Below are 24,298 nucleotides of genomic sequence, written 5' to 3' on the forward strand. Positions count from 1 at the left end.
AGGTTATGTTCAATTATGTGGGAGGTTGAGTTTATACCTTTTTATTCTTTCAAATGACAATAAGATGATATTATTATAAATGTTTTAATAATTGAATAATGAACACGAATAATGAAAAGTTTTTTGATCAGCTGTTTTTTGAGAAAGGTGATTTCTTAGTTCCATGTTAGCGGCTGGAAAGGGTCTCTTTCCGGCCTAGGCCGGATGTACATAGGCCTAGGATGTATATAGGCCTAGGCCTATACCTGTTCTGACGTCAGACGAGAGTCGTCTGCAAACAATGTCTTTCAGATCTACGTAGGGACTTGAAAACAGCTGCTTTCTGTGCAGTGTGGCGAAAATATATTTCCATCAATGATTGAAAAAAGTGAGAAAACGCAGAAAAGCTGAGAAAAACGCTGATTTTGGGCGTATCTTTGATGAAATATTAAAGTCACAACATTATTACACCCTAGCTGAGCTTCTGTACTAAATTTGAACATTTTCTGTTCATTTGTTCTCGATAAAGCTGAGAAAACGCTGAAAAAACGCAGGTTTTGGGCAAATCTTTGGAAATTTTTCCAAATCCGTTCTTAGTGCGCCTCTAAAGCGCCAACTGAACATACCTACCAAATTTGAACGTTTTGGTCCGGTTGATTTTTAGTTCTGCGAGTGAGTGAGTCAGTCAGTCAGTGAGTATTATTAATCTATTCATTATATCGTGTTTGGATCATATATTATAAAGTTTATGTTATTATCAATACTAAATACCATGATACTCATTTTTCAATAATTTCGAGCATAAAAATTACTGAAAGGAGGGGGAAGCAATGAAAAAAGGATCAATATACATTTTTCTCAATTTGTTTTTCATCCGCCATACAACACTGTTCAAGTAGGAAGACCAATTTTGGTAATCCGTTTTTTATTGAGCTTCTCTCCTCTCACTCACTCTCTCACCCACCACCCTCATTATAACTCTCACTCGCTCTCTCTCATTGCACCCTCTCTCTAACGCTCAATTTCTCTCTCGCTCTCACTCTATCTCTCTCCCTTTCGCGCTTTCTCTCTCTCTCTCTTCCAATCACCCCATCCATTGTTCTAATCGGCTTACAATACGGCGGCAGGAGCAGAGCACCCGTTCAAATTCAATCAAATTCTAATGTGATGGAGAAGAATAGGCCTCGCCATTGTTATGGAGCATCTCCTCTACTACATCATACCCTCTCTCTCTCTTCTTCTTCTTCTTCTTTATCTCCTCCTCCTGTTTCTTCTTCAACTCCTTCTCATTTCTCAATTTTCTCTCTTCCTCGACATCCATCTCTTCCTTCCACTTCTACTAGGACTAGAAACTACCTCCAGTATTCTAGTACCATTACTATATATCTCAATATGGTAAAATACTATATTCACATTATACCTTCTCGTTTCCACTGTATATATTCATACTTTTCTCACTTTTTCGGTTCTTACCATCCAGCTCTTCATGAATAATTTCTCATTCACATTTCAAACTCTCCACTATCCATCTCTTTTCTCCCCAATCCTCTCCCTCACTCACTCTCTCTCTCCCTCTCTCCCAATCAATATCTCTTATCTCTATTTCATTTTCCTTCGATTGTGCCTTCTTTTTTCAGCCAGAGAAAACTTAGCCAAAATTGTTTTATTCTATGTCTCAGTAAAAATGCAGAAATAATCGTATTACAATGCGGCAAATTAATGGAATTATCAAATTCTGTTCTTATTGGAATTGCGCCGAAATAACTGTCATAGAGTCACACCAACAAATGCTAATTTAAATTGCAATCCATTGTTCATACTCTCACTTTTTAATCCTTTTTCCTCCTTCCTACACAATATTACTCTCTCTCTCTTTAGTTCTCCCCCATTCCCTCTTGTCCACTCTGTTACTAAACTTGCTCTGTTTCTCATTCTCTTCTTCATCACAACTGTTTCTTATTCATTCCATACAATTTCCTCTCTAGTTCCTATAATTTTCTATGTTCTCCACTAACTCTCTCTCCTTGTAACTTACAAGTTTTGATGATAGTGAAATTGGACAATCAAATAACTAATCTTCGTCAATTTTTGAAATGATATTTGTATTTTAAGAACAATTTCCTGTATTACTTTGTATTTTTGAACAAGCGTAGCTAGTTTCTACGAATATTCAGAGACCTGAATATTGTGGACCGTTAGTTGGCTTCCAGTTTCTTTGTATGTATGTTCAACGACAGCTTTTGTTTGTTTTTTCATCATTCAACTTCAAATTTCTTTCAACAATTATTCTTTGAATCGTCATAAAGATTAACCGATTAACCAACCCTGGTTGACCAGCAAAATTGACTCACTTGCATATTTTTTCAACATCCTATACTATTAAACGAGCAATTTCTTTTTAGATGTTTATATATCTGTATGTGACCGGATCTCGAAAACGGCTCTAACGATTCTCACGAGATTTGGAACATAGTAGGTTTATGATATAAAAATCCTATTGCACTAGGTCTCATCCCTGGGAAAACTCGCATTGAAAGGGTAATTAATCATTGGAAGAACAGCTGAGACTTTCGTCGTTTCTGGATATGAAAATGAGTGAGCGAGTGCGTCTGTGGAAAATTAAAATATCTGATCCCCGAAATTCACAAGCTCATAAATAGCCAGCTGTGAAATATAAACACGATCATTTCAGAGAATTGTGTTCTGTTTATCAATAAATAAAAATAACGAGCGAAGCTCCCGATATTAAATAATTAATTAACAAAATACTTCATCTCAATCATGTAAATTCATTATTAAATTATTGAGAGACATAATTTATTGCTTGATGCAATATAATTGATTATTTTAAGCGAGAATGAAGATTAATATTACATAAATAAACCTGTATCAGCTGCCGTCTATAGAAGGCATTGACAAGACAGAGGTTCGGCAACGTTGACCTCCCATCTTTCTCCACTGCCATTATAACGTGGACCTCACTATAGCGGGGACCCCCCCCTCCTTACCAACCATCAAGACTTCTTCAGACGCAGAGGGATGAATGAGTCAGTATTCGACACGATCTTACGCGAGTCCATTGACCTGTTGCATTGATCGTGATTATGAATGAAAATACTCCAAAAATCATGCTTCGTGGCGTGAAACTTGTTAATTATCTATCAATAATCAATAACCGGTCGTTATCAGTGTTCAAAATCGGGCGAAATGTGATTTTACTACGAAAATATCGTGACCCAAATTCAACGATTTTCAAGGGAAATTCAAAACCAAGGTAGGTTCATGTGATATTTCAATTATTTCGAATATACGAGAGCTTCTCATGCTCATAAATTGATGAGATACGTATTTTGATAAGATTATGATGGGTTGTGGGAGGTTGAAACGGGTTTTTTGTTTTAAAATGGATTAAATTTGAAATTTGGGTCAACATAACCTCAAACCTTACAAATACGACAAGAAGCAGCACGAATTAAAGCTGACCTCCGGAGGTAGGCCGTTGACCTTACTTAAAGGTGATCAACTCTTACCATATTTATGTTACTACTAGCAAGAACCCGTGCTTCGCAAGGATCTATTTTAAATCTTGACGTGATAAAATTTTGAAGGATTGAGAATAGGCCTATAAACATCCTTGGTTAATTAAGAATCTATAAGCAAAATTTCAAGTTAATTTGTCCAGTAGTTCAGACGTGATGATGCGTCAAATATGATTTTCCTATCCCGTACGTGCATAAGCCAGCTTTACTTTATATAATTATTATAGTATAGTTAACGACTGCAAGAGATAGGACTGTGGAACAGAATAGTGGTGAAACTATGATAGCGCCAGAAGTGTCTCGAACACAATAGTAGGTACTACATGAACTTTTTGAAAGTGATTTGAAAAAATGTTAAAACAACAGAACTGAACCCTTATCATTCTACCTTCATTTAAAGAGGCTTTTGTTTGAGCCGAATGGAAATCCATTTACAAAAAAATGAATGTCTGTTTGTTCCCTGTAGACTTGAAAACTACTTGACATAACGGCATGAAACTTTGGGAATATGTTGTGTGAATATTGGGGATGGTTTCTGAACAGAAATTTTAATAGGGGGGCTAATAATAATAATTATTTATTGATCCATTTTACAGACATATGTTTTCGAAATTTTCGGCCGAGTGGCTACTGAAGAACGAAAAGATGATCATGATTCAAGATCATATTGTGATAATATGATTTAGCATCTAAAGTTTCCAGCTGTAATAAACACATCATCATTTTTTTTTTAATTTTTTTTTAATTTTTTTTAATTTTTTTTTTTAATTTTTTTTTTCATTTTTTTTTTATTTTTTTTTTTTTTTTTTTTATTTTTTTTTTTTATTTTTTTTTTAATTTTTTTTTCATTTTTTTTTTTATTTTTTTTTTCAATTTTTTTTTCTAATTTTATTTTTTTTTTAATTTTTTTTTCTTTTTTTTTAATTTTTTTTTAATTTTTTTTTAATTTTTTTTTAATTTTTTTTTAATTTTTTTTTTATTTTTTTTTTAATTTTTTTTTTAATTTTTTTTAATTTTTTTTAATTTTTTTTTTTAATTTTTTTTTAATTTTTTTTTAATTTTTTTTAATTTTTTTTTCTATTTTTTTTAATTTTTTTTAATTTTTTTTAATTTTTTTTTTTTTTTTAATTTTTTTTTTCAATTTTTTTTTTTAATTTTTTTTAATTTTTTTTTTTTTATTTTTTTTTATTTATTTTTTTTTCTTGAGGTTAGGTGTGGTTGACCTAGATGACCTTGAGGTTAGGTTTGGTTGACCTGGATGACCCTTGAGGGTGGGTGTGGTTGACCTGGATGACCTTGATAATACAATAATACATGCCACGTGTAGGCTTATACATTGCATCAGGAAAACTAAGTTCAAAACTATGATTTTCCTAAACATATGTTTTTGAGATAATTTCTTTGATGCAGCTGTTTCTCATTCACCATTATAAATTATACAGAGTTTGTGAAAATAAAAATATTTATTGATTACCAAAACAATACTATCATTATATTAATGATAATAATTAATTATCAAAACAATACTTTTATGATATTATTAATAATATTAAACATATTTATCAATTACCAGAACAATATTATTGAGGTTGAGTGGAATCAGGTAGAAAGCAATAACAGAACAGATGTTCTTTTTTGAATTTCTATCATATTATTTTGTTATTTCCAATGATTACAACATATGTTAGAATATCACATGTCAATAAATAAATTGATAATTATATATTATTATATTGATAAATAAATAAATAAATAAATAAATGGTAAGGTGAATGGAACTGAGATAATTGACACATGATATTCTAACATATGTTGTAATCATTGGAAAGCTTAAAATAATTTATCAGCTGATAAAATAATTTATCATCAAATAAAAGTAATCAGCTGATCGAATTAAATTTTCTCCAAGCGCGAGCTTGCCACGTGTTTGTTCCATTGTTGTATGCTTGGCCAGTTCTCATACATTCCGATTAGAACAGAGCACAGGGATTTTCTTTGGTTAGGAGTTTGTTGATAATTCTTTTTTCAAATTCAAATTTTATTGCAAACAAAAATCACATTGAAAAATTTCATGATAGACAACAAGTTGTTAAACATAAACCTACATTTATTTTTAGCACGGCCAGAAAAAGACAAACTTGAGTAGTAGCCATGGATCATTCGATATAACTCATATTTTTGTGTTAATATTTTGAACAAAAAGTACGAGTGGATGAGAGATGTAAGTAATTTCTTATATTTGATCTAAATTGTTATTCATATTGTAGTAGTCGGGGTCACTTCAATCAAAGTTTTTTTTTTGTAGCTGATAAATTTCATACGTATTGATTGTCCATAATGTATCCAGTGTCCATAATGTAAGTGATTAATTAAACTACTCAAAATTAATGGCTTACTGGTCCTTCATAGAATTTATAGTATTCCTGGTGATCGAGCCTGTCTTTTTTCAGCGTTGACTATTAATAATAAAGCTTTATTTACAACTAGCTTACCTGGCGAACTTCGTACCGCCAAAAAGTCAATGTATCTCATGTCACACTTCACTTTATTTGATGAATCATGAAATTTATCTGACAATCAATATTTTCATTTACATCTAAATACGGACTTCCTATGTGCTTAGTCATGAAGCATTCATTATTCCCAAAACAATTGATCAATTGGTGGTAATATCCAACAATAAAATGTTGAATTAAAAAAAAATAGATAAAATAAATCAGTGTCTCAAAGATGAATTCAATGTTTTCATAGTTGTTGATTGTCAATAGATGGTCCAGGAAATATGCGATGTACGATGAATCACCAGGAATTACATATTCTTTCCATCTTTGATTTTAGGATGAATATAAGCTAAGCTAAATTCAAAAAAATTGTAAATTATTCTGACATTCTTCAGTAATAATATCTTCCATGAGGTGAATAATTTTCTCCAACATTTTCCGGTTACTAAATGATAGGGGAGTGATAATTATTTGTATAGGTCTTCTGAGGAACCATTATATAGCACTTCTGGCGCTATCATAGTTTCACAACTATTCAGTTCCACACTCCTATCTCTTGCAGTCGTTAACCATATCTATAATAAAATAAAGAGTTGGCTTATACACATACGGGATAGGAAAATTATGTTTGATGCATCATCACTTCTGAACTACTGGACTAACTAACTTGAAATATTGCACATAGGCTAGATTCTTAATTAACCAATGCCTATTTTAAATTCTTCAAAATTTCATTACGTCAAGTTTTCAGATTATCAAGTTTGAAAATAGATCCTTGCGAAGCACGGGTTCCTGCTGGTATTTTATGTTTTTGTCGTGTTGTTTATTCGGTAACATGATTAAAAATTGAAGAAAATCAAACAAAAAAATCAACACTTATCTACAACACTCAACTCTTCTGTGTTAAAACAAACTACAGCGTCCTGTCCATAAGGTAAGTGATGGCAGAGCCGCCATTTTGAACATTGTTGTAAATATTTTAGTATTTACACAGAGGTTGCACAACAGTCGGTTGAATTTCAGCCGTAATTATTTTCACGAGAACCAATCAGAGAAGCCGTCTTATAAAAAAGGCCTTTCTGATTGGTTCTCGTGAAATTAATCACGGTCGAAATTTAACCGGCTTTTGTGCAACCGGCACTAAGTGAGGTGGAAAAATCATCAAATAATTTTGAAATAAGAAGTAATTTAGTGAATTTTCGAGGTAAAATCGAAAACTTCTCAAAATTTATTATATAAATAATAATTGAGTAGAACTCTGTCTAAATAGTAATACTGTCACATGTTTTCCCAAAAGAGGGAAACCTCAGTTTCTACCTCCGCCACGTTGCCAGATTGTTTTTCAACAATGTAGGAATATAACTGATTAACAAAATATTCAATTTCAATTATGGTAATTGATTATATTATTTTAATCATTGAAAAATATATATTCTCTTGACGAATCTATATATATAAAAGCGAAATGGCACTCACTCACTGACTGACTGACTGACTGACTCACTCACTCACTCACTCACTCACTCACTCACTCACTCACTCACTCACTCGCATAACTAAAAATCTACCTGACCAAAAACGTTCAAATTTGGTAGGTATGTTAAGTTGGCCCTTTAGAGGCGCACTAAGAAATCTTTTGGCAATATTTCAACTCTAAGGGTTGTTTTTAAGGGTTTAAAGTTCGTCTTTTAGCATGTATATTCTTCTTCTCCCAATCTCTTAATTATAATTGAAATTTCCATATCATATATCATATGTTACTATAGAACTATAATCTAGATAGAGTACCTCTTCGAAACAGTTGTTAACTGGCAACTAAATTAATAATTTTGTCAGGTTGGCATTAAGTTGAGTTGACTTTGTTAGGTTGGCACCAAGTTGAAGATTTAAATGCATTTATCGCGGAAAAAGTGATTGGGCACTGCTACTTCAATCCTGGATATGTTATATTACTTGTAGTGAGGCTCGCTTCGCTCGCCATATCCGTTTAGCCAGCCGTTTAGTTTGGACCCCCGACTTGATTGTCCTAACATCATGATAAAAATGCCCAAATGAAAAATGCAGGCGAGCGAAGCGAGCCTGCTGATCTCATTCTTGGACGATCCAGTCGGGGGTCCAGGGGGCGGAGCCCCCTGGCTAGACGGATATGGCGAGCAAAGCGAGCCTGACGGCTAGTAAATAATAATTGAATATTTTAAACAAGGATGAACAGTTAACATTACATCAAAATAATCGGTATCAGTTATCCTCTATAGAATACTGTGAAACGGCAAAGAATCGGCAACATTGTTCTCCTATCTTTCTACTATGTCATTATAACGTGTACCACACCATAGTCAAGTGGTTTCAATACTTCTTTAGGGAGATTAACGTTCTAAAATCAGCATATGACTTACTTTTGTTTGCTAGCCTTGTCTGTCATCAGACAAAGCAGATAGCTCTATCCTCTTCCAACACTCTGTACCGTTGCTATATTGTTTATGGTGTATGTAGAAATTATTATAGACTATCAGGTAACCCGTGCTCCACAAGGGTCTATTTTAAAACTTGACAAAATGAAAACCTGACGTAGTGAAATCTTGAAGAATTGAAAATAGGCCTAGAACCATCCTTGGTTAAGTAAGAATCTATATGCAAAGTTTCAAGTTAATCAGTACAGTAGTTTCAATTAATCTCAATTATTTAGTGCGGGGTGGAAAACTTTGTTAGGATTTTATGAGAGTTATGTACTCCAGTCTAGCCTTTAAAATTAAACTATACTTTGAAATTAGAGAAAGGAATGACGTATCTTCATCAGGCGTATCTTTGACGAACAAAATTCTTCCTCCTCAGCTAAACCTGTGTACTGAATTTTTTTATAGTATATTTCGCACCTGGGGTCGAAAATGAGACTTTTCCGGCTCGAAATCGGTTTTCAAGTCGGAGGCCGTAGGCCGACGACTAGAAAAGATTGAGCCCGAAAAACATTTTTGCCCGTGGTGCGAACGCTATTTCTCGCCACACGAAAAATAAACAATAATATATATGAGAATAGTTGTTTACTAAGCACTTCCGAAAGCAGAAGTGGAAGGTCATAGCTCTAGCAAATCTGAGGTAATCTGAATATCAGGAAATTATCCAAGTATTTTTATTTTCTATTCTGATTTGTCTAAATAACCTAAAAGATTATGTTCAATTATGACACATTGTGGGAGGTTGAGTTTATACCTTTTTATTCTTTCAAATGACAATAAGATGATATTATTATAAATGTTTTGATAATCGAATAATGAACACGAATAATGAAAAGTTTTTTGATCACCTTTCTTAGTTCCATGTTAGCGGCTGGAAAGGGTCTCTTTCCGGCCTAGGCCGGATGTACATAGGCCTAGGATGTATATAGGCCTAGGCCTATACCTGTTCTGACGTCAGACGAGAGTCGTCTGCAAACAATGTCTTTCAGATCTACGTAGGGACTGGAAAACAGCTGCTTTCTGTGCAGTGTGGCGAAAATATATTTTCGCCACACTTGGATGTAATGAGCTGGTTTACGTGCGTCATATGGTGGCCGAAAGTGATTGTTTTCCGACCAGGCCGGTAAAACTTTACGGCCCTAGGGCTGTAAAATGACCTTGAATAACAGCTGATTCTGATTTGATATGAACGGGTTTACAAAATAGTTTTTGAAACAGAATCAGTTTATGCTTCTAGAATTGAATAAAGTATTTTGCAATAAGATACTATCATTTCATTTGGATGAATGAAATACAAATAAGATATTATAAACTACTCAAATTCAATTTTCAGAGTATAATAGAATCTAACCTCAAACCTCATAGTACTGCGTTTATCACAAAACCTGGTGGATAGTTTTGGAACTACTTGGGCAATATCCATGGTGCTGAACGTTTTAACAAATAGTTTATGAAACAGAATCAGTTTATGCTTCTAGAATTGAATGAAGTATTCTGCAGTAATATACTATCATTTTATTTGGATGAATGAAATAGAGGTAAGATATCTTCTTCTTCTATATAATAAGAGAGAGTGGGGTTGTGTTTGTTCGCATCAAAACATGTCAACTTGTGGATTGCATACCGGAAAAACGGGAATGATTTAGATCTCCAAATTTTGAACATAGATTCTAAAATATCAATCTCGTGCACCTGGAAGCCCAAATTTCTATTTTCCTTCTAGATTTTTCAGAATATTAATGTTCAAATTCATCTATGCTACCGTAGGCTAATTGAAGTTCCATAGCCCAAAGTGTGTATTTTTATCAGCAGGTTATAAGACTACCATTTACCAATGTCTAAGTAGCGCAGCGGTAAGAAGCTTGCATACGGAGCGATGGTACCTCGGTTCAAATCCCCCGATGCTTCCCATTTTTTTGTTCTTAATTTTTTCCCTCGAAACGTATTATTATCAATTATTTTTTGAAGGAATTTGTTTTCATTACTATTGAACTTGGATTTTATCAAATAATTATTTTCAATGTAAAATTTTGCCACCAGTACAAATGAATTGGACATAGTCTTCATGCTGTAGGCCTATAATTTATTGAATTTCATAAGAAAAACATGAATAGATCACAATAAAATGAGTAATAATTTTTATTCTTCAGTTATAATGTAGGCTACTATCAGACACGAATTCCCAGTGAAACGAGTATTTTAGGTATTTTTTTTGGAATTGGGAAAACAAGAGGCTGCCTGATTCAAATTGAGGAGGATCCTAATAGAACTAAAATTATTGATGTATTGGAAAAATCAATATGATTCTGTGAGGTTTCCAAGTATTATGTATTCTTCAGTTTTCTATACTTTAATAACTAGATACTAATAACTATACTAATAGCTAGAGCTATGACCTTCCACTTTTGTTTTCGGAACTGCTTAATAAACAATTATTCTCATATATATTGTTTATTTCTCTGTGTGGCGAAAAATAGCGTTCGCACCACGGGCAAAAATGTTTTTCCGGCTCTCAATCTTTTCTAGTCCTCGGCCTACGGCCTCGGACTTGAAAACCGATTTCGAGCCGGAAAAGTCTCATTTTCGGCCCTAGGTGCGAAATATACTATTCCATCAATGATTGAAAAAGGTGAAAAAAAGCAGAAAAGCTGAGAAAAACGCTGATTTTAGGCGTATCTTTGATGAAATATTAAAGTCACAACATTATTACACCCTAGCTGAGCTTCTGTACTAAATTTGAACATTTTCTGTTCATTTGTTTTCGATAAAGCTGAGAAAACGCTGAAAAAACGCAGGTTTTGGGCAAATCTTTGGAAATTTTTCCAAATCCGTTCTTAGTGCGCCTCTAAAGCGCCAACTGAACATACCTACCAAATTTGAACGTTTTGGTCCAGTAGATTTTTAGTTTTGAGTCAGTCAGTCAGTGAGTATTATTAATCTATTCATTATATCGTGTTTGGATCATATATTATAAAGTTTATGTTATTATCAATACTAAATACCATGATACTCATTTTTCAATAATTTCGAGCATAAAAATTACTGAAAGGAGGGGGAAGCAATGAAAAAAGGATCAATATACATTTCTCTCAATTTGTTTTTCATCCGCCATACAACACTGTTCAAGTAGGAAGACCAATTTTGGTAATCCGTTTTTTATTGAGCTTCTCTCCTCTCACTCACTCTCTCACCCACCACCCTCATTATAACTCTCACTCGCTCTCTCTCATTGCACCCTCTCTCTAACGCTCAATTTCTCTCTCGCTCTCGCTCTATCTCTCTCCCTTTCGCGCTTTCTCTCTCTCTCTCTTCCAATCACCCCATCCATTGTTCTAATCGGCTTACAATACGGCGGCAGGAGCAGAGCACCCGTTCAAATTCAATCAAATTCTAATGTGATGGAGAAGAATAGGCCTCGCCATTGTTATGGAGCCTCTCCTCTACTACATCATACCCTCTCACTCTCTTCTTCTTCTTCTCCTTTATCTCCTCCTCCTGTTTCTTCTTCAACTCCTTCTCATTTCTCAATTTTCTCTCTTCCTCGACATCCATCTCTTCCTTCCACTTCTTCTAGGACTAGAAACTACCTCCAGTATTCTAGTACCATTACTATATATCTCAATATGGTAAAATACTATATTCACATTATACCTTCTCGTTTCCACTGTATATATTCATACTTTTCTCACTTTTTCGATTCTTACCATCCAGCTCTTCATGAATAATTTCTCATTCACATTTCAAACTCTCCACTATCCATCTCTTTTCTCCCCAATCCTCTCCCTCACTCACTCTCTCTCTCCCTCTCTCCCAATCAATATCTCTTATCTCTATTTCATTTTCCTTCGATTGTGCCTTCTTTTTTCAGCCAGAGAAAACTTAGCCAAAATTGTTTTATTCTATGTCTCAGTAAAAATGCAGAAATAATCGTATTACAATGCGGCAAATTAATGGAATTATCAAATTCTGTTCTTATTGGAATTGCGCCGAAATAACTGTCATAGAGTCACACCAACAAATGCTAATTTGAATTGCAATCCATTGTTCACACTCTCACTTTTTAATCCTTTTTCCTCCATCCTACACAATATTACTCTCTCTCTCTCTTTAGTTCTCCCCCATTCCCTCTTGTCCACTCTTTTACTAAACTTGCTCTGTTTCTCATTCTCTTCTTCATCACAACTGTTTCTTATTCATTCCATACAATTTCCTCTCTAGTTCCGAGAATTTTCTTTGTTCTCCTCTAACTCTCTCTCCTTGTAACTTACATGTTTTGATGGTAGTGAAATTGGACAATCAAATAACTGATCTTCGTCAATTTTTGAAATGATATTTGTATTTTCAGAACAATTTCCTGTATTACTTTGTATTTTTGAACAAGCGTAGCTAGTTTCTACGAATATTCAGAGACCTGAATATTGTGGACCGTTAGTTGGCTTTCAGTTTCTTTGTATGTATGTTCAACGACAGCTTTTGTTTGTTTTTTCATTATTCAACTTCAAATTTCTTTCAACAATTATTCTTTGAATCGTCATAAAGATTAACCGATTAACCAACCCTGGTTGACCAGCAAAATTGACTCACTTGCACGTTTTTTCCAACATCCTAAACTATTAAACGAGCAATTTCTTTTTAGATGTTTATATATCTGTATGTGACCGGATCTCGAAAACGGCTCTAACGATTCTCACAAGATTTGGAACGTAGTAGGTTTATGATATAAAAATCCTATTGCACTAGGTCTCATCCCTGGGAAAACTCGCTGAACGACATTAAAAGGATAGTTCATCATTGGAAGAACAGCTGAGACTTTCGTCGTTTTTGGATATGAAAATGAGTGAGCGAGTCGTCTGTGGAAAATTAAAATATCTCTTCCCCGAAATTCACAAGCTCATAAATCCAGCTGTGAGATATAAACTCGATCATGTTAGAGAATTGTGTTCTGTTTATCAATAAATAAAAATAGCGAAGCTCCCGATATTATATAATTAATTAACAAAATACTTCATCTCAATCATGTAAATTCATTATTAAATTATTGAGAGACATAATTTATTGCTTGATGCAATATAATTGATTATTTTAAACGAGAATGAAGATTAATATTACATAAATAAACCTGTATCAGCTGCCGTCTATAGAAGGCAGACAGAGGTTCGGCAACGTTAATCTCCCATCTTTCTCCACTGCCATTATAACGTGGACCTCACTATAGCGGAGACCCCCCCCCCGCCACACCAACGATCAAGACTTCTTCAGACGCAGAGGGATGAATGAGTCAGTATTCGACACGATCTTACGCGAGTCCATTGACCTGTTGCATTGATCGTGATTATGAATGAAAATACTCCAAAAATCATGCTTCGTGGCGTGAAACTTGTTAATAATTATCTATCAATAATCAATAACCGGTCGTTATCAGTGTTCAAAATCGGGCGAAATGTGATTTTACTACGAAAATATCTCGACCCAAATTCAAAGATTTTCAAGGGAAATTCGAAACCAAGGTAGGTCATTTCATGTGATATTTCAATTATTTCGAATATACGAGAGTTTCTCATGCTCATAAATTGATGAGATACGTATTCTGATAATATTATGATGGGTTGTGGGAGGTTGAAACGGGGTTTTTGCTTTAAATTGGTTTAAATTTGAAAATTGGGTTAACATAACCTCAAACCTTACAAATACGACAAGAAGCAGCACGAATTAAAGCTGACCTTCGGAGGTAGGCCGTTGACCTTACTTAAAGGTGATCTACTCTTACCATATTTATGTTACTATTGATGTTTATTGATAAGTTCCTGAGGTCCTGACTTTTCTATTTTAATTATAACCGTAATGGAATTATACAATTAATTGACCGAGAGCGAAGTGAGATCTAAGATTCAAGTCGATGGTTTGGCATTTCTCTTAATGTTTAAATGTTTGAATGTTTATATGTTTATATGTTGCGCATTTACGGCGAAACGCGGTAATAGATTTTCATGAAATTTGACAGGTATGATCCTTTTTCAATTTTGCGTCGACGTATATACAAGGTTTTTGGTAATTTTGCATTTCAAGGATAATATAAAAGGAAAAAGGAGCCTCCTTCATACGCCAATATAAGAGTAGAAATCAGACTATAGAATTATTCATCATAAATCAGCTGACAAGTGATTAAACAGATGTTTGGAGAAGCCAGTCTATTGCTGTAATTCTAATAGTTTCAATCACGTACTTGTGGATGAGAATACTGCGTGAGGTCTATTATTCTCAGAACTACTAGTTATACAATTAATATAATTTTTGCGTGAGATTCACATAAGATCGGAGAGGATTAATGATTTTGTACGGAAATGAAAAAAAAATCGCTGATATCTTACGCGTTACGTAATTATTTAGGAATACTCACTCCACAATCAAAATATATTTCACAACGGTTTGTGGAGAGGTTTCGAAGAAGATGTTCTAATTTAGCTGAATAAATCGGTGGATTGTTTTCAAAAATTGGCCATGCAATTATTATCATGTACTGTTTGAAATCTGCCATATAATATTCATTTTTGCTGAATAAATCGGTGGATTGTTTTCAAAAATTAGCCATGCAATATTACAATGTATCGTTCCATTTCTGCCATTATAATATCTTCAATGTATTGCTACGAGAGTCATTTTTTTAGAAAGATTTTCAAATAAGTAAAAAACATGACTCTCGTAGACATACATTGAAGATATTATAATAATAATAATAATATCGAGTGACCTGGCTGGCTCAGGTCTGGTGTCAGAGTTTTCAGGTCGCAACTAATATATTTCAGGGCCTCTGACATGACCTAACGACTGCTTTTTAGGCAGCCGGGACCGACGGCTTAACGTGTCCATCCGAAACACGGGAGTGGCCCGAGATAAATATCTTGGCCCGGGCCGGGATTTGAACCCGGGCCTCTGAATCATAAAGCCAGCATCTGATCCACTCGACTACGGCCACTCATACATTTGTGCTGGGATGATTGATAATTCGGCTCTAAAATTTTATCATGCAATTATCATAATGTTATGAACCATTCTTCTGTGATACTCAACTTGAATTCATCCATACGAGGGTGATTCAAATAATAATATTAAGTCCTTGCATTTCTGCTAGAAGGACAGGTAATTATTCTGTCATGAAATTTTATCATACCATTTTGATAAGCTCAGTAGTGACTGATATTCATTTTATCTCGCTCATTTATAAAAGTGTAAATTTATTAGTAGTGGAATTTGGAAAAATATGCAGTTACAAGATAACAAGTTGACCCACATTTCATGGAATGATGAATCTGGGTTGGGAAAGAAGTAAAAGAATGGACATGAATACAAAAATCATATAAATCATATAAAGATCATGAAGAGATAAAATGCTACAAATAACAGATGATTTTAGAAAGTTGTTCTGATGATTTGGACGTTTGTGTAGCCTGGCCTTAGCAAAAATAGCATAGAAAGAAAAATAAGTTATCAAATTTAAGAACCATTTTAGAATTCTTCTATCTATTGGTATTTATTGTAGATAAAAATTTGAATATTTAATTCGGGATAGGCTTTTTCGAATTTATAATGAGAGTATTATAATATATAATGAGAAAAATTTCCGTATTCCTCCAGAGCTACCTGATTTCTCAATTGGAAAATAATATTATAGTACCCATTAAAAAATCTTTTTAATACAGTACAAAAATCATATATTTTTTGTATTTTATATCAAAAAGTTTGTTAAAAAAAAGTAATATGGTATAATTTTTCAACTGAGAAAATTTAATAATTTATATTTTTGTTGAAAATGGAAATGCAATTACCTTGGTACAACTGCCTCAAACAGCTGATATTTCATAAAATTTCCTGAAGTCCTCCACGATTTCCATTCAGTTCATTTTCACAACACAGTCCGACATGGTGTAACAAAATTTTTAGTGTTCTCGTCTTGTATTTTATGTTTTTGTCGTGTTGTTTATTCGGTAACATGATTAAAAATTGAAGAAAATCAAACAAAAAAATCAACACTTATCCACAACACTCAACTCTTCTGTGTTAAAACAAACTACAGCGTCCTGTCCATAAGGTAAGTGATGGCAGAGCCGCCATTTTGAACATTGTTGTAAATAGTTTAGTATTTACACAGAGGTTGCACAAAAGTCGGTTGAATTTTAACCTTGATTAATTTCACGGAACCAATCAGAAAAGGCCTTTTAGAAAAGACGGCTTTTCTGATTACTTTAATCTTACAGGTTCATTGATACTCGCTAGAGCAAGCTGAGTGCAAATAGACCAATTAGAACTCTATGTGCCAGTTGCACAACAGCCGGTTAAATTTTAACCGTGATTAATTCCACGAGAATCAGTCAGAGAAGCCGTCTTATAAAAAAGGCCTTTCTGATTGATTCTCATGAAATTAATCACGGTCGAAATTTAACCGGCTATTGTGCAACCGGCACTAAGTGAAGTGGAAAAATCATCAAATAATTTTGAAATAAGAAGTAATTTAGTGAATTTTCGAGGAAAAATCGAAAACTTCTCAAAATTTATTATTTAAATAATAATTGTGTAGAACTCTGTCTAAATAGTAATACTGTCACATGTTTTCCCATCAAGATATATATATAAATACTGAAATCTCCAGATTATTTTCTGGTAAGATAAAGTAATATTGATTCATAATAAAACACTGGAATATTTTCTTAGAATATCACAAATTAATTAATGAGTCAAAAACATGTATGAAAATGACACCAAAGCTCATCATGTTTGTAACTTTTTAATAAATTCATGATATTTTAAGACAATCTTTTGGTGTTTTATTATATTTATATGATTTTCAATCATCTCACCTGCTCAAAATTACACTGGACACAGATTGCACTCAGAAATTTTGGGGCAGTATTCATAAATGATTCCATGGAACATTCTTAAGCCGCGTTTATACCAAAGTTATGAACAAATGTTACGTTAATAACATAATCCTCATAGATTCTATTAGATTGAACAGAACTTGACAAACACATATGTTCATCATGTGTATGATAAGTTATGTTCAATCTTATAGAATCTATAAGGATTCAGTTATCAACATTTTGTCAATAACTTTGGTGTAAATGCAGATTTAGATGAGTGAACATTTTTTATTCAGCAATTGATATAATCATAACTAAGTACTTTAGTTGAACGTTTTCGATTGGTTTCCAAAATCTTCATGAAGTAGAGCATTTTGTAACATGTATTGTATACATCCTGAGATGGAGATTCAATACTTCAAATTAAAATTCAAATATAAAATATTCCAAAAAATGAACTTGATATTGTCACACCTAATATTATGGTTGTTGACTTAGTCTTTGGAATCCTGTGTTTAGCGTAAAACATACCTAGTACAATATTATATTAGAACAACAAGTTTCATACGCGTTTCCTTTTATACTACGAATATATTGAAGAGTCCAACTTGCTACGTGAATATAGAGCTCGTAATTTCTCACAAATATAACCTTAAACCTTGAACCACGGTCAATAAGCAAGAATTTTATTCCAAGCCGGCTACATTTTCGTTTACATCTGCGATAATAAAAACAATTTATCTCACCGCCTTGATTACACTGGGGAAACGAAATACGTTTCATTGCTTTTTGGCCGCGTTTCTCAGTTGAGAGAAACGAGGAACGTGAAACGAAAAACGAGAATCAACAAGTGAAATAATAATAAAGACAAGGGTGAATTATAGTGAGAGTCAAATGAAGCTGTAAAGCAGCTAGTTTAATACCACAAACAGCTACTGGTCGTCATATTATGAGAATTTCGGCGCAATTTTTTATTAGTCTGCGTGGAAAGGAGATTAGATTAATGTTTTCTGATGAAGAGTGAGATAAAGAGGGTGGAAATTAGGTATTCAAGAGAGAAAATATTTTTGGAGGTTTAAAATGAGATTGGTAAGAGTATTCTGCATTTTTTATAGATTCCATTGAGCAGTTGAATTGAGTTTGATAACTGGTTTTTTGATATTGTTTTCTAATAAACTGGTTTTGAAGGTTTAGAATGAGTTTTTGCATTTGTATGTTGCATTTTTTATAGATTCCATTAAGGAGTTAAATTTAGTTTGATAACTGGTCTTTTGATATTGCTTCCTGATAAACTGGTTTTGAAGGTTCAGAATGAGTATTTGCATTTGTATTTTGTATTTTTTATAGGTTCCATTCAGCAGTTGAATTGAGTTTGATAATGGTTTTTTGATAAAGAGGATTTTTTGATATTGTTCTTTGATAAACTGGTTTTGAAGGTTTAGAGTTAGAATTTGCATTTGTATGTTGCATTTTATATAGATTCCATTGAGCAGTTGAATTGAGTTTGATAACTGGTTTTTTGATAAACTGGCTTTCTTGATATTGTTTTTTGATTTATACTGGTTTAGAATGAGTTTGATAAGAGTTTTTTGTATATTGAATGAAAAAGACTAAGAAATTATCAAAAAATCACAGATTTATCGATACTTAGAAAGACCGGTTTCGGTTATTACACCATTGTCAATCTCTGATAAACTAAAACTAAATGCTCTACAAGAGCAGCAGAATTTATACTAGTAAGCGAGTATTGCTATTGGTCAAGGGCATGAACGCCTGCCATTGGCCCAGCTAGACAGTTTCCACCAACTCAACGATGTCAAAAAATGGCGGCTTAAGCAACAGACTCGCCATGATAACAAAATTTACTTTCAGAGCAAAATAAGAACCAAGAAAACAAGTGTGAAAGATAATAAAACAAATATTTAAATGAAAAAAACTATTGACTAATGTGTGCTTACAATGTTAAACATTGTTATAACATTGTAAGCATACATTAATCAAGGAGAAAGTAGGAGAAGGAAAAAAGAAGGAGGAATGGGAGAAGGAGAAGGAGGAGAAGAGGAAGGAGAAGAAGAAGAAAAAGAAGGAGAAGAAGTTAGAGCTCAAGAAAAGAGAAGAGAAGTGAAGATAAGTCGAGTGATGTTGGAAAGGATAACCGGCAACTTTACTGTGATCTTTATTCGTTTGTTTGTGTGCTTTGGGGAATTCATGAGCTCGAGATATTGGGAAAACATTGGAGAGAGAAAAAGAAAAAGAGAGACTGAACCAGAGAGAGAATGAGTGAGAATAGAAGAGGAAAGAGAGAGACAGTAGAGGAGATGGAAGTGGGAAAAGAAGAGAGAAAGAAAGGAATGAAAATAGAGTAATAACTTCTTAACTACACTACAAGGTAATCGTGGAAATGTGTTTGTCTGTTTGTTTTTTTTGTCTTGTTTGTAAGGGGTGGTGGAGTGGAGACGGATGATGAAGGAAAGAAGAGGGAAGAAAGAGAGAGAGACTGATGGAGAGGTGGAGAAGGAAGTTGGAAAGGGAAGAGAGTGAGAGTGAGACCCTTTTATTCTCGGAAACATCAAACGTTAATTGGGAATTGTATGAAATATTAAAGTCGAGTTATGGCACTTTGGCCATTACATTTGTGATCCTTCACTTTCTCTCTCCAAAACTTGTGTCTTCCTTCTTTGATTTTGGTTACTTCTTATTCCTCGTATTTCTTCTCTTTGTTCCTTTGCTTCACATCCTCTTCTTTATCTTTATCACTCTCTGATTCTTATATTTGACCATTCCCACCCTATTCTTAATCGATTCTATTTTGAAAATTCTCCTAATTCTCTTTGTTTGAAGGTTCAGGCCTCACACAATCGAAGATAATGTTTAATTCTCACTTTATTATCTTTCATTATGTATATTTAGTTTCATTGCCCATTGTTCTTGCAGTTCTCAATAATTCTTTTTTCCGCTATGCACTATCTATTGTCACCTGGTCATATGGGACATATATATGAATCATATATTTATCTCATATTGATCAGGATTTTAGAGTTTTCAAATTAAAAAGTTCAATGAACAGTGTTTTTGTCTTTGAACAATCTTTGTCATCGACAGAAAGATTGTTTATTTCATTTGTTGTCAAAATTGACATAGCTTCTCTTTTGTTTTTAATAACAAACGTGCCGCTTGTGTGACAGATAAAAATATGTACTTGAAATGGCTTTCATGTTTGGCATTGACTGAGCTTATATCAATACCCAAAATTAAACTTTTGGGGGAGAGCTCATTCGTTAGGACTGTGAGTTAAGTCCGGCTGATCCAGTGAAAAAGGCTAGATTTCGTTTCGTTTTATAATACAGTTATTCTGTCACAGATCGGGCAGTTTAAGAATAATTTATTGTATTGTTAAGGGAGACGGGTTCTGAGCTTATTCATTGGTTAAGTTAAAATTGGTTCTTTTAAAATACTAAAGTCGCGATTAAACAAGTGGATGCCAAAGGGGGAAGCCATTTTAAAAAGGTAGGTGACTACTGAATCATTGTTCTTAAATTTTCATAACCACAAACATTGAATCATTATTAGCTGCAAGAGAGTGTTTTCCCCATAAAATTTATATCAATAATGTTTTTATAATCAAACTAATCCTGTTTTGTTTAAATGTAAATATGTTAAAGACTCATCAAAGTTCTAGTTATTCTGTTCTCTTTTGTTATAATAGTTTTTCCCCTCACATAATTGGTGAAGGCACATTGTGCTTACATTTTTGGTGTAGGCGCATCCTGCTTACATATTTGGTGTAGGTGCATCCTGCTTACATATTTGGTGTATGCGCATCCTCCTTACATATTTGGTGTAGGCGCATCCTGCTTACATATTTGGTATAGGCGCATCCTGCTCACATATTTGGTGTAGGCGCATCCTGCTTACATATTTGGTGTAGGCGCATCCTGCTTACATATTTGGTGTAGGCGCATTCTGCTTACATATTTGGTGTAGGCACATCCTGCTTACATATTTGGTGTAGGCGCATCCTGCTTACATATTTGGTGTAGGCACATCCTGCTTACATATTTGGTGTAGGCACATCCTGCTTACATATTTGGTGTAGGCGCATCCTGCTTACATATTTGGTGTAGGCGCATCCTGCTTACATACTTTTTGGTGTAGGCACATCCTGCTTACATATTTCGTGGAGGCTTCTCCTGCTGTTCCACATCCTGCTTACACTATCTATTCATCTCTTCTTTAATCTTGATATGATCATAGAGTGACAATATCATGAGTGGATATCCCATGGTATAGGGCGTTTATATCGCAACTTTCACTGTTATTTCAAGCCGATAATCCACGTAGTTCTTACCCGTGAAGCTGTGTGATGTCGGTTGTCTCTCATATTGTGCCGTATGTACACTAGTCCAGTCAATATACACATAAAAAAGGGGGTGTGCTTGCAATTTATATTGTAGTTCTGATTTTTCAATATATTATTCAAGTACCTACATAAGAGAAGTCCAGAACCAATTTCTTCATGCAAAATTCCCTTGTGCTAGATAAAGGGTGGCCCAAAAACCTCGTATTTTCGGCTCATTTTCCAGTATTCAGCTGTTTCTGGCAAATCTCGTAATCGGACAGAAAAATTTGCTCTCGCCTTTTCTCTAGATTATTAAATTCTGTATGAAATGAGATCATTCAGAACTCTCAATCTTCAATGAGTACTGAGTTATGATTTTTCAAATATGAGTGAAATTTGAAGAGAAAATCAATTTTGATGAATTTTTGTTATTGATCAACAATATCTTCCGATTGTTATCATTAAGATGTTCAATTCAAAATCCTTTTGGACGTATTTCTGGACTCTACAATCTGAGATCAGGTAGACCGCAATCTAGATCTCATATAGATTTTCAGGTACACCTGACAACAATGCTCCTTGTATTGTGAAAAACACCTAATTTTCAGCTTCAACCATCATCACCAACTACATTGTTCTCATATTGATATTCTGCACAATGACATGAGTTCATGAGATTATGGTCTATGAGAATCACCCGTTAGATGCACTCTATTTCAGTATTTCCAAGTGGAGAGGCGCGATTGAGGACACCTCAAGGATCAAAATTTCAAACACTACTTATAACTTCTTCTAATACTTCATCTAGCACGAGGGAATTTTGCATGAAGAAATTGGTTCTAAACTTCTCTTATGTACCCAAATTATATATTGAAAAATCTGGTGTGGCGCACTCACACAACTTTCCTTGTCGTTATGAAAATTTATCACCTGACGCTAGTGTTCACGCACATCTCAAGTCTACTATTCTAAGATCTGAACCAGCTGGTGACAGGACAATAACGCTTGATACACACGAGATCTACCATCTCTTCATAGTGAATGATTTAATAGAATCAACAGATGCCAATAGTTTGCAATTGAATAATCACATTTTCTCAAATTTCAAGCTTATTTCCAAGTTCAGGTGGAAATGTTACAAGACTAATTGTACAGATTTTCATGCTCAATCTTCTCCACTCGCAACTTCTCGTTTGAATTATATCTGAGACTTGACAATTGGAAAAATCTAAAATCAAACTTTGCATAGATAGGGTGGGATTCCTGAAATTTTTACAGATATGGGACTTGTGGCAGTCGATAGTGCTTATCAATGACTATTCAAGTTATGAATTTAATCAAAATCGTTAGAGCCATTTTCGAGAAAATCGCAAAAAAACCCTGTTTTTGACAACATTTTCGCCATTTTAGCCGCCATCTTGAATTGCATTCTATCAATATTTTTCGTGTCGGATCCTTATAATGTGAGGACCTCAAGTTCCAAATTTCAAGTCATTCCGTTGATTGGGAGATGAGATATCGTGTACACAGACACACATACACTCATACACACTCACACACACATACAGACCAATACCCAAAACCACTTTTTTGGACTCAGGGGACCTTGAAACGTATAGAAATTTAGAAATTTGGGTACCTTTTTTTTCGGAATTCAATACTTTCCTTACCTATGGTAATAGAGCAAGGAAAGTAGAAATCTGAACTACAATATAAATCGCATGCACCAAGAATGACTGGACTACACTCTCAACCGGCCAAAACAGTAGAATCGACAGCAATCAACAGTAATCGGCTTGAGTTAACATTAAAAGTTGCGACATAAACGCCCTCCCATACCATAGGATATCTACTCTTACGCTACTGTTTCTCTATGATATTATTAACCATTTCTGAGATTATTTGGTTTCTTGATATTTCTTCTTCTCCAATTTGCATGAAAATGAGATAATCACCACTTCAAATCATAGAAGAAGTTGTTTGAAAAGAGAAAATTGGCTGGGAATGTAATTTTTCGCCACAAAGCAGCTGTTTTCCAGTCCCTACGTAGATCTGAAAGAAATTGTTCGCAGACAACTCTCGTCTGACGTAAGAACAGGTTTCTTTCCGGCTAAGGCCGGAAAGAAGTACCCTTTCCGGCCGCTCAGTTTCCCCCCGCCCCTCATAAAACATTCTTATTCAATGTATTGTTCTTATATAGCTGACACCAAAAAGTTAGGCGGCTTCGTGGGTCACATGGTGTAACCTACTCACAGCTGATGCAATGCATCTATTTATTGTCTCTTTTGATTTGAAAATCATCACCTGAGCCAAGCTAGATGACTACTCTTTGACAACATCAGCTGTTGGAACGCACAAGAGACCCACGAAACCGCCTAACTTTTTGGCGTCAGCTATACCTGTAGTGTGGCGAAAAATATCGTACGCGACTCTCTCAGGAAGGTGTTTAAGGTATTTGGATAACATATTCCCGGGCTCGGCAAGCCTCGCCCAGGAAACTATCCTAATACCGTAAACACTAACTTTCTTTCTGTGCTTGTAGCGTAATATACTATTACATACAGACATAGAGAAAAGATATCATAAGAAGATATCCCATGGTACAGCTCGTTCATGTTCCAAATTTCAAGCC

At 34.1% G+C, this 24,298-nt stretch overlaps 2 protein-coding genes across 2 annotated transcripts in view; one reads left to right on the forward strand and one right to left on the reverse strand.

The window, feature by feature from the left end:
• The window catches only part of LOC111057858, a 91,873-nt gene that overhangs the window by 11,710 nt on the left and 55,865 nt on the right, over positions 1-24,298 (reverse strand). The window lies entirely within an intron of this gene.
• The window catches only part of LOC111055953 (CUGBP Elav-like family member 1), a gene marked incomplete in the record, with an annotated part of 852,529 nt that continues 844,571 nt past the window's right edge, over positions 16,341-24,298 (forward strand). The window contains 1 exon segment of the mRNA XM_039429833.1: positions 16,341-16,558.

This window comes from Nilaparvata lugens, chromosome 5, assembly GCF_014356525.2.
Source record: "Nilaparvata lugens isolate BPH chromosome 5, ASM1435652v1, whole genome shotgun sequence".
Taxonomy (NCBI): Eukaryota; Metazoa; Arthropoda; class Insecta; order Hemiptera; family Delphacidae; genus Nilaparvata; species Nilaparvata lugens.